Source organism: Enhydra lutris, unplaced genomic scaffold (genome assembly GCF_002288905.1).
Source record: "Enhydra lutris kenyoni isolate GAN:26980312 unplaced genomic scaffold, ASM228890v2 scaffoldscaffold44, whole genome shotgun sequence".
Classification (NCBI taxonomy): Eukaryota; Metazoa; Chordata; class Mammalia; order Carnivora; family Mustelidae; genus Enhydra; species Enhydra lutris.
The window spans coordinates 8,361,672-8,371,088 of NW_019154128.1; positions in this window are offsets into that span (position 1 = coordinate 8,361,672).

Genomic DNA, 9,417 nt, shown 5'->3' on the forward strand with positions numbered 1-9,417 from the left:
TGGACAGCAAGGATTAGGCCACTTACCTTTAAGGTAATTACTGATATATTTGGGTTGTTTACCACCTCATTATTTGTTTTCTATACTTTGTATTTTTCATTTCTCCTTTGTTCCTTTTTTCTTTTCCTCCTTATTTTATATTGAATGTATTTTATTATTCTTTGTTATCTCCATCATTAGCTTATTAGCTATATCTTTTTAGTGTGTAAGTTTGTTCTGAAGCTTATCATATTCATCTCTAATGATCAAAATCTACTTTTAGATAATGTCATATTTCCTCACACATAAGAAAAATACAGTTACACTTCCATTTCTTCGTCCCATCTTTTGTACTACTGTTATGTATTTTACTCCTACTCAGATTATGAACTCTGGCTATATATATATTATCATTATGTTTGCCTTAAATAGGTAACTATCTTTTAAGGAGTTTGTTTTTTAGAATAAGAAAAAGTATTTCATAGTTACCCAGGTATTTAAAATTTCTGTTGTTTCTCATTTCTTTGTGAAGATCCAAGTTCCCATCTGTGATCATGTCCCTTCACCTTTACCACTTCTCATGGTACAGGTCTGTGAAGAATTATCTTAGCTTTTATTTGTCTGAAAAGTCTTCAATTTTTCTTCCACTTAATGAGTATATAATTCTAGGATGACCCTTTTTTATATTATTATGTTAAACATTTTGTTCCATTCTCTTATTTTTTTTATAATCTCTTACTAGAAATCTATAGCCATTCTTTGTTTCTTTGTACTTAACGCATCTTTTTTTGTCTGGCTCTTAAGAGGCTCTTTTTATGACTTGGGCTCAGGAATTTATTTTTATATTTTGTCTGTTTTTCTTTAATCACACCTTCATTGAGATCTAATTCATTAGCCATAAAATTCACATGCTATAGTTTATAGTATATCCAGAGTATACATCAGTCACCACTGTTGGATTCCAGAACATTTTCAACACACTGAAAAGAAATCCTATTCCAATTAGCAGTCATTCCCACTCTCTCACCCTCTAGTCCCTGGAAACCACTCATCAACTGTTTGTCTATATTCATTTGCCTATCTGGACATTGCATGTAAAAGCAATCGGACAATCTGAACTTTATTTCTTTTTGTGGCCAAATAATATTTCATTGTATAATTACAATACATACTATTTATCCAGTCATCAGTTGATGGACACTTAGGTTGTTTTTACATTTTGGCTATTACGAATCATGCCACAACGAACATTTGTGTATGACTTTTTGTGTGGATCTGTATTTTCAATTCTCTTGGATATGTACTTAGGAATGGAATTGCTGGATCATATGGTAAATCTATTTTATCTTTTTGAGAAATTGCTAAACTGTTCTCCATAGCAGCCACATTATTTCACTTTCCCACCAGCAATGTATGAGGGTTCCAATTTCTCCACATGCTTGTTATCATCAATCTCTTCTATTAGGGCTCAGGAATTTAAATATGGTGTGATCCAGTGTGGTTTACTTTGTGTTTATCTTCCTTAGGTTTTCTGATCTTCACGGATCTCTGGGTTTATAAAGTCTTTATAGAATTTGGAAAAAAATTATTCCTTTATATATTTTCCCACTCTTCCTCCTCCCCCTTTTCTGGGAGTTCAAATTGCATGTAAGTTGGACTGCCTGATTTGTCCTACAAATCATTGTTGTCTGGTCTCACTTTTTAAAGTTCTCCCCTCTCTGTTCTACATTTGGGTAGTTTATTTTGCTATGCCTTCATCTTCCAGGGCACACATCTTTTCTTTTGCAATGCCTACTCCATGGTTATTCCTACCTGGTGTAAGGTAGAGACCAAGCAAAGGCACAGTGACGTGAGGCAGCCAAGGGGAAATGTAGGAGTCCAGTGTGGTCTCGCCATGCTCAGCATCAACTCAGCATGGAGAAAGGAAGGCCTATGTTCTGGTCCACTGCATGGATCCCTTGCAGGAAACTGAGTGAGGATGTAGCTATTTCCCAACTGTGAAATCTCTCCCCAGAGGGTCAAATTCTCTTCCCTTTCATAGCGCAAAGGGAGTAGTCATCTTCCCATCTCTTTGGAGGCAGCCTCCTACTCTTGTCTAATTGGAAATATCTCCAGATCCACACAATGCTGCAGCTGGCAGCCCACCAGTTCCCTCTATGCATCAGAGCTGCTAAACTTGACTGCTGTGAATGATGAAGAAATCTGAGCTGTGTGAGAGGAAAATCGGAAATGTCCCTTGCCAAATCTATTGTGCTGGAGTCTTTGGGATTTGAATGAAATTGACTGAGTTCTGACAATTTCGATCAGTGCACTTTAAAGTGATGGGATTCAAGAATGCGGCAAAAGGCAATGTTTTTTATTCAATGTGCAAATCATCTGAATGTATCTTCCAGATGACTCTGTACCTCTAATTAATCATTTGTAATTTTCCTATAAGAAAATGTGAAATTGATGGAGCTGATGACCTTCCAGAAAAAGTGCCATGCTGCTACCCTGAGACCTTCCAGTACCCATACTAAATGAATGCCCATGCATGGGCTTGTGTGGGTAAAGGTGTGACCCCATGAAGGGTGTTGTTAAAGATGCAACAGCATTGAAACCCTCATGATTCGTGAACCTTCTGTGCTCACAGCAAATTATAGGGAAAGAGCAACTCAGCCCAGCCCACATCCACATTGGCTCTCTAAATTAGAACTTAGCACTAAAGCTAGAAAAGTGTGCTTATTTTATGCAACCAATCATCTCCAGAAAATGAATTTCAATTTGTTTTTGTAAATAGTGTAATTTAAAAATAGGTGCTAGGTGAACAGTGTATATTTAATAAATTCATTCAAATTGGGACTATCATGAATGAAACATTTTAACACAACAGAGAAGGAAAACAAAATGTAATTTTTATGATCAAACACTTGGGAAGAATAAACCAACCACACTGACACCTACAGAAATGAAATGGACAGGTGGAACAGTACTGCCAATGGGAACCTGTCATGTAGGGTAGGAATTGAGGGCACTTTGGAGGAAGGAGAACTGGGATCCAGACCTGTTGGTTACAGGTTCAGGGGTTTTTGCACATCATTCAACATCCTAAATTTGTGGCTTCTCCCTTTGTAATATGGTTATTATAATATCTGCCTTATTGAGTGCTAAAAACATCAAATGACATAATATATGCAATGGTACTTTATAAATTGTAAAGCCCTATTACTACTCATGGGCCAGATTTCAAAAAATAGTAGAGGCTGTTGTGGGCTGCTGTCAACAGAGAGGAAGATTGGAAGCAAAAGGTCTGAAGGTTGGTCAGGCTTAGAGAAACCATGAAGAGTAGAAGAGCAAGTGTTGCAGGCTAGAGGGATAGCATGACCGATGAACTCTGCACCAGTGGGAAGCAGCCTGGTTCTGTGGGAGTGTTTCGAGTCCCTCCACCATCATGCCCGTCCTTCTCTAACCTCCAGGGGCAGAAGTGGCAAGCTGGCTCTACAAAGGCATAGCCTCAGGACCATTCCTGCCTGGGGGCAAGAAGTGGTTGGTGATTTTGTTTGAGGATGGAAGTTGGATCTGCAACCAGTGGTTCTGAACACTGAGGGCACATCTAAATCATCAGGGAACAAGAATCCCTGGTGGCCATCCCTGAGTTGCGCTGAAACAGACTTTCTGGGAATACAGTGGCTTAGGTGGTCTTTTGTTGTTGTTGTTGTTGTTGTTTTCTCTAATCTAGATGGGATTCTGATAAATAACAGAGTTCTGAGAACTGCTGTTTAGTTTTTGGTTCACAGATAGAGAAATTCTTTCTAAGTAGAAACAACCTGCCATCCATTCAGCTGGAAAAGTTAACTCTATTCTCTAGTGGCCCCCAAAGGGGGCTATCTGCGTTCTCAAGAGAGGGTCAGAAAATCTGAAACCTTGTTGGTGTACCAGAAACTTCTGCCTCCTGCCCCTGTCTTTAGAACACTAGGCTCATCCTCCTGCCCTGTAACTGCAGGGCTCTGACAGGTGAAGGCTTCAGCCATTCTCAGCAATGGAGAACACTTCACACAGAGAGCAGGGCACCTACCATGGCCCACAAAGATATTCATTGCATGAGCTCTCCTGTTTAAGTCCTTTAATGTCCTCAGTGTCCATACCCACCCTGCTCAGTTCTGCACAGACCCTGTGGAACTGAGGGAGGAAACTGGAGCCAAGCATCTTCACACATGCCTGAGCTATTAGTGTTATTAACAATAAGCTGCTTTCCATCTTAATTTCATCAGATCTACTATCATTTTAAAATTTTGTTTATTGTCTGTCTCCTCCACTGGAAGGTAAGATCTAAGAAAGCAAAGAATTTGTGTGTGTGTGTGTGTGTCACTCACTGCTATCTCCCCAGTGCCCGGAGATGTGCTTGGCATATTGTAGGTCCTCAACATATGGTGTATGAATAATGGAATAGCCCCCCCCCATCTCTGAGAACTTATTATGTGATAGGCCCAATGCTATACCTTTATGTCTATCATATTTTATTCACACAATGGGAGGTGGTATTATTCATTCCCATTTTAGAGCAGAGGAAACTGAAATTCTGAGAAGTTAAGACACATACTTGAGTTTACACACATAAATAATAAGTGGAACTAAGCCTTGAACCCATGACTTTCCAGCTCCAAAGACCAAGCTCTTAATGATTTGGAACTAATTTCTCTCACTCAGGATACTACAGGAATATGTCTTCCACAAGAACTGGTTATAAACCTGGTTTCACTCTCACCCTGAGTAGTGATATGTTAATGGCACAATGTCCAGACAGTGGTATTTCCTGGGAAGTGGGGGGTGGGTATTGAAATCTAAGGGGGAATTCTATCCCTATATCCCACCTCCCAAATCCAGGATTCTTCAAGAAATCTACACAATACCAGATGAGCTCATTCTCTTTGGAAGATTTCTTTTTTTAATGTTACCCTGCCATATTGGAAGGGCCAAGGTGAGATCGAAATGTGTCTCTCTTGGAGGGTAAGACTCTGGATGACTTTTATTTTACCCTTTATATTTTTCTACAATGAATAATCTGTATTAACTATGGTAAGGAGTAAGCTGGTTCAACAAAGAGGCTGCAAAATGCAACAGCCTACATAACTTCAAAGTTTCTTTCTCTTATCTACCAGACCAGGGCAGAAAGTTGGGTTCCACTTCATGCCATCACCCAGATTCCCAGCTGGCCCCACATGGGTCTAAGGTGCCTGCTCCAGTTGTCCTTGTCTTTGTGGTTGAGATTAGCTCATCAGCACCACCTCCAGGAAAAGAGGAAGAAGTAAAGGGAGGACATAAATAGCCCTTTTTTTTTTTTTTCAAGGAGGTACTCCTACCTCACTTGGCAAAACCCAGTTACAGGGCTACATCTAGCTGCAAGGGAGGCTGGGAAACCAGTCTCTGGGCAGCCATGTGCACTCCCAACACTCATACGCAGAGAGAAGTCCGTTATTAAAAGGAAGAAAGGGAGGATGGATATTAGGGGACAATAATAATTTCTGCCATCATGTGTGTTTATTTCTTCCAATTAAAAAAATCTGTCCCCCCAAGAAATTGACTTCTTAAAATTAACATACATCAAAATTGGCTTTTTTTTTTTTGTATGGAAAGGTCCATGAGTTTAAGCACACCAACTGCAATCAAGGTACAGAACAGTTCCGTCACCCAAAATGCTGTCTTATACTGTGTTGCCTTAGTTATACCCTCTTCACTCTTAACTCCTGATGAACACTTATTTGCTCTTTCTCACTATACTTCTTTTTGAGAATTTCAAATATCATATAAATGGAATCATATAACATGTAACCTGTCCAGAGTGGTTCCTTTCACTCAGCATAATGCCTTTGAGATTTATTCCATTGTTCTATGTATTAATAGTTTCTTGCCTCTTAATGTATAGATGTCCCACTTTGTTTATCCATCTACCCACTGAAGGACATTTAGAATGTTTCCAGTGTTTGGCAATTACTCATAGAACAGCCTTAAACATTTGTGGACAGGGTTCTGAATGAACATAAATTTTCATTTCTCCAGAGCAAATACCTAAAAATGGGATCACTGGGTGAGATGACACGTGTATATTTATTTTTATAAGAAACTACCAAAGTGTTCTAGACTAGCTGCACCAATTTACATTTCAGCTAGCAACGTACACAGGAATTCTATACTGCTAAATCTTCACCAGTTGTGGCATGGTTCGTATTTCTTTTTCTAGCCATTCTAATAGGTATATGGTGATATTTCATTATAGCTTGAATTTACATTTCTCTACTGGTTGATGATGTTGGACATCCTTCATGTGCTTATTTGCCATCCATATCCTCTTTCTGGTGAAGGGTCTGTTTAAGGCTTTTGCCAATTTTTCCACTGGGTTGTTTGTTGAGTAAGACAGTTTTTCTTTTTAACATATTTTGGATACAGGCCTTTTGTTAGATACTTGATTTGAAAATGTTTCCTCCAAGTTTTTAGCTTGTGTTTTCATTCTTCAACAATCTTTCACAGAACAAAAGCTTTCAGTTTTGATTAAGTCCAAATTATCAAATTTTTCTTTGATGAATTGGGCTTTTGCTATCATGTCTAAGAACTCTTGGCCTAACCTCAGTTCACATAGATATTCTACATTTTCCTTGAAAAGTTTTAGAGCTGTATATTTTCTATTAGGATCTATGATCCATTTTGAGTTAATTTTTGTGTAAAGTATAAGGTTAAATTGAAGTTCTTTTTTTTGTTTGTATGAATCCCAATATCATTTGTTAAACATACTATCATATCTCCACTGAATTGCCTTTGCATGTTTGGTAAAAATCAGCCATTCATATTTGTTTGTGTCTACATCTCTATTGTTTTCTGTTGATCTATGTATCTCTCCCTCTGCCAATAACACACTGTCTTGGTTATTTTAAAGTAAATCTTAAAACTGAATAACGGGACTCTTTCAAGGCCAATATTCTTTTGGCTATTCTAGTTTCTTTGCCTTTCATATTGACTTTAGAATCAGCTTGTCAAATATCTATAAAAATTCTGCTAGGAGTTTGGGTGAAATTGTATCCAATCCATAGGTCAGTTTGGGGGGAAACTGGCATTTTTCCTATGTTGTATCTTCTAATCCATGAACATGGTATGGTTCTGCATATATTTAGGTCTTTGATTTATTTCATCAGCTTTTCAGAGTTTCAGCACATAGATTCTATGTATATTTTGTTAGAATTATACCTACATATTCCTTCTGAGAGGCGTTATTTTACATGGTACCTTTTTTTGTTCCAATTACTCACTATTAGTATTTAGAAATATGATAGAGTTTTGTGTTTTGACTTTGTGTCCTAGGATGTGACTAAACTCATTCTTTTTTTTTTTTTTTTAATTATTTTTATTAACACATAATGCATTATTTGCCCCAGGGGTACAGGTCTGTGAATCATCAGGCTTACACATTTCACAGCACTACCATAGCACATACCCTTCCCAATGTCCATAACCCAACCACCCTCTCCCTACCTCCCTACCCCCACCAGCAACCCTCAGTTTGTTTTGTAAGATTAATAGACTGAATTCTCTCCCTTCAAAATTCATATGTTGAAGCCAGTGTGAGTGTATGTGGAGAGAGGACCTTTTAGGAGGTAATTAAAATGAAATGAGGTCATAAGGGTGGAGCCCTAATGCATAAGAATGGTATCCTTATAAGAAGAGGAAGAGAAATACACACAGGAACCTGCACACAGAGGAAAGGCCATGTAAGGACACAGTGAGAAGACTGACAGTCTGCAAGCCAGCAATCAACCTTGTTGATCTTGATCTTGGACTTCTAGCCTCCAGAACTTTGAGAAAGTAAATTCCCTTGTTTAAGCCACCCAGTCTGGTATTTTCTTATGGCAGCACTGGTAGACTAATCCACTCACTTACCATTTATAGGAGTTTTTGGTAGATTACTTGGGATTTTCTATATAGATAATTGTGTTATCTGCAAATAGGGAAAATTTTATGTCTTTCTGTCTAATGTATATGCTTTTTATTTTAAATTCTTATCTTATTGCAGCGCCTTGAACTTCCAGTAGTATGTTGAATAAGTGTGGGGAAAGTAGACATCGTTGGCTTGAGTTGTTTCTGATTTTAGGGGGAAGGCATTCAGTCTTTCCGCATTAACTATGATGTCAGCTGAAGGGTTTTGTTGATGCTATTTATCAGGTGGAAGTGGTTCCCTTCTATTCTTAATCTGCTGAGATTTTTTATCATGAGTTGGTTTGGGAGTTTGTGAAATGTTTTTTCTATTTCAATTTACATGACCATATATTTCTTCTTAGCTTTTTGATATAGTAGATAAGTTTAAATTTTTTTTTTTTTGAATGATGAACCAGCTTTTATGCCTAGAATAAATCCTACTTGGTCATGGTGTGTGATTCTTTTTATATATTCCTAGATCCAACTTGGTAATATTTTGTTGAGTATTTCTGCTTCTAAATTCATGAGAGATGTTCATCTATATTTTTAATTTTTTGTACTTTGTCTGATTTTGATATCAGGGTAAAATTGACCTCATAAAACTAGTTGGGACATTTTCCTTCTTCTATGTCCTGAAAAAGATTGTGTATATTCGATTTTATTATTTGCTTGGTACAATTTGCCAGTGAAATTATCTTGGCCTAGAGAGTTCTTTTGTGGAAAGTTTTTAATTGTACATTTAATTGGTTTTTATAGTTCTAAGATTATTCAGGTTAACTATTTCATCTTGGGTGAGGTTAGATTCTTTGTGGATTTCAAGGAATTGAACCATTCCAACTAAGTTGTTGAACTTGTGTATGTGGAGTTGTCCATAGTATTTCTTTATTATCCTTTCAATGGCTATGGGGTCTGTGGTTGGTTTTTTTTTTAAACACGTTCCACAAGGAAGCATGTTCTATTGATTCTTACACTTCTCAATGTGTTAATAACATTCTTTTATGGTCTCTGGATTTTGCATGTCTTTAGGGATTATAAAATTGATTTGCAACAGGAATGGCATCTTCAGTCTAGATATAAAATAAAAGGTGATGATTGATTTCTCTGGTATGCGGGCTCTATTTCCCAGCCTTCCACTGGCAAGCTCCCAGGAAAAGATTGATACAAGCTCAACCACCAATTTGTATTTCTCCCTCCACCCTCTGTTTTGAATCTCCCCCTCCCACCACAGGGAAGAGATGAAAGTATGATACTTCTTAGAAAATCTTCAACCCTGCCTTAATATTGTTTTCAAGTCCTCATTTACTAATTTGGAAGGAAGCTTGGAAGAAATGAATAACTTGATTATCTGCTATTATTCCCCCTCTGGAGTTGATTACCAGTACAGTTAAGCCCACTTCCTACAGTGAGGAAAGACCTCAGGGATTGCCTTCCTGTTTCAGATCAAGAAGCTGTGTTCCTTTAAAGTAGGTGTCTTTTACAGAAAGTGTACAATATACC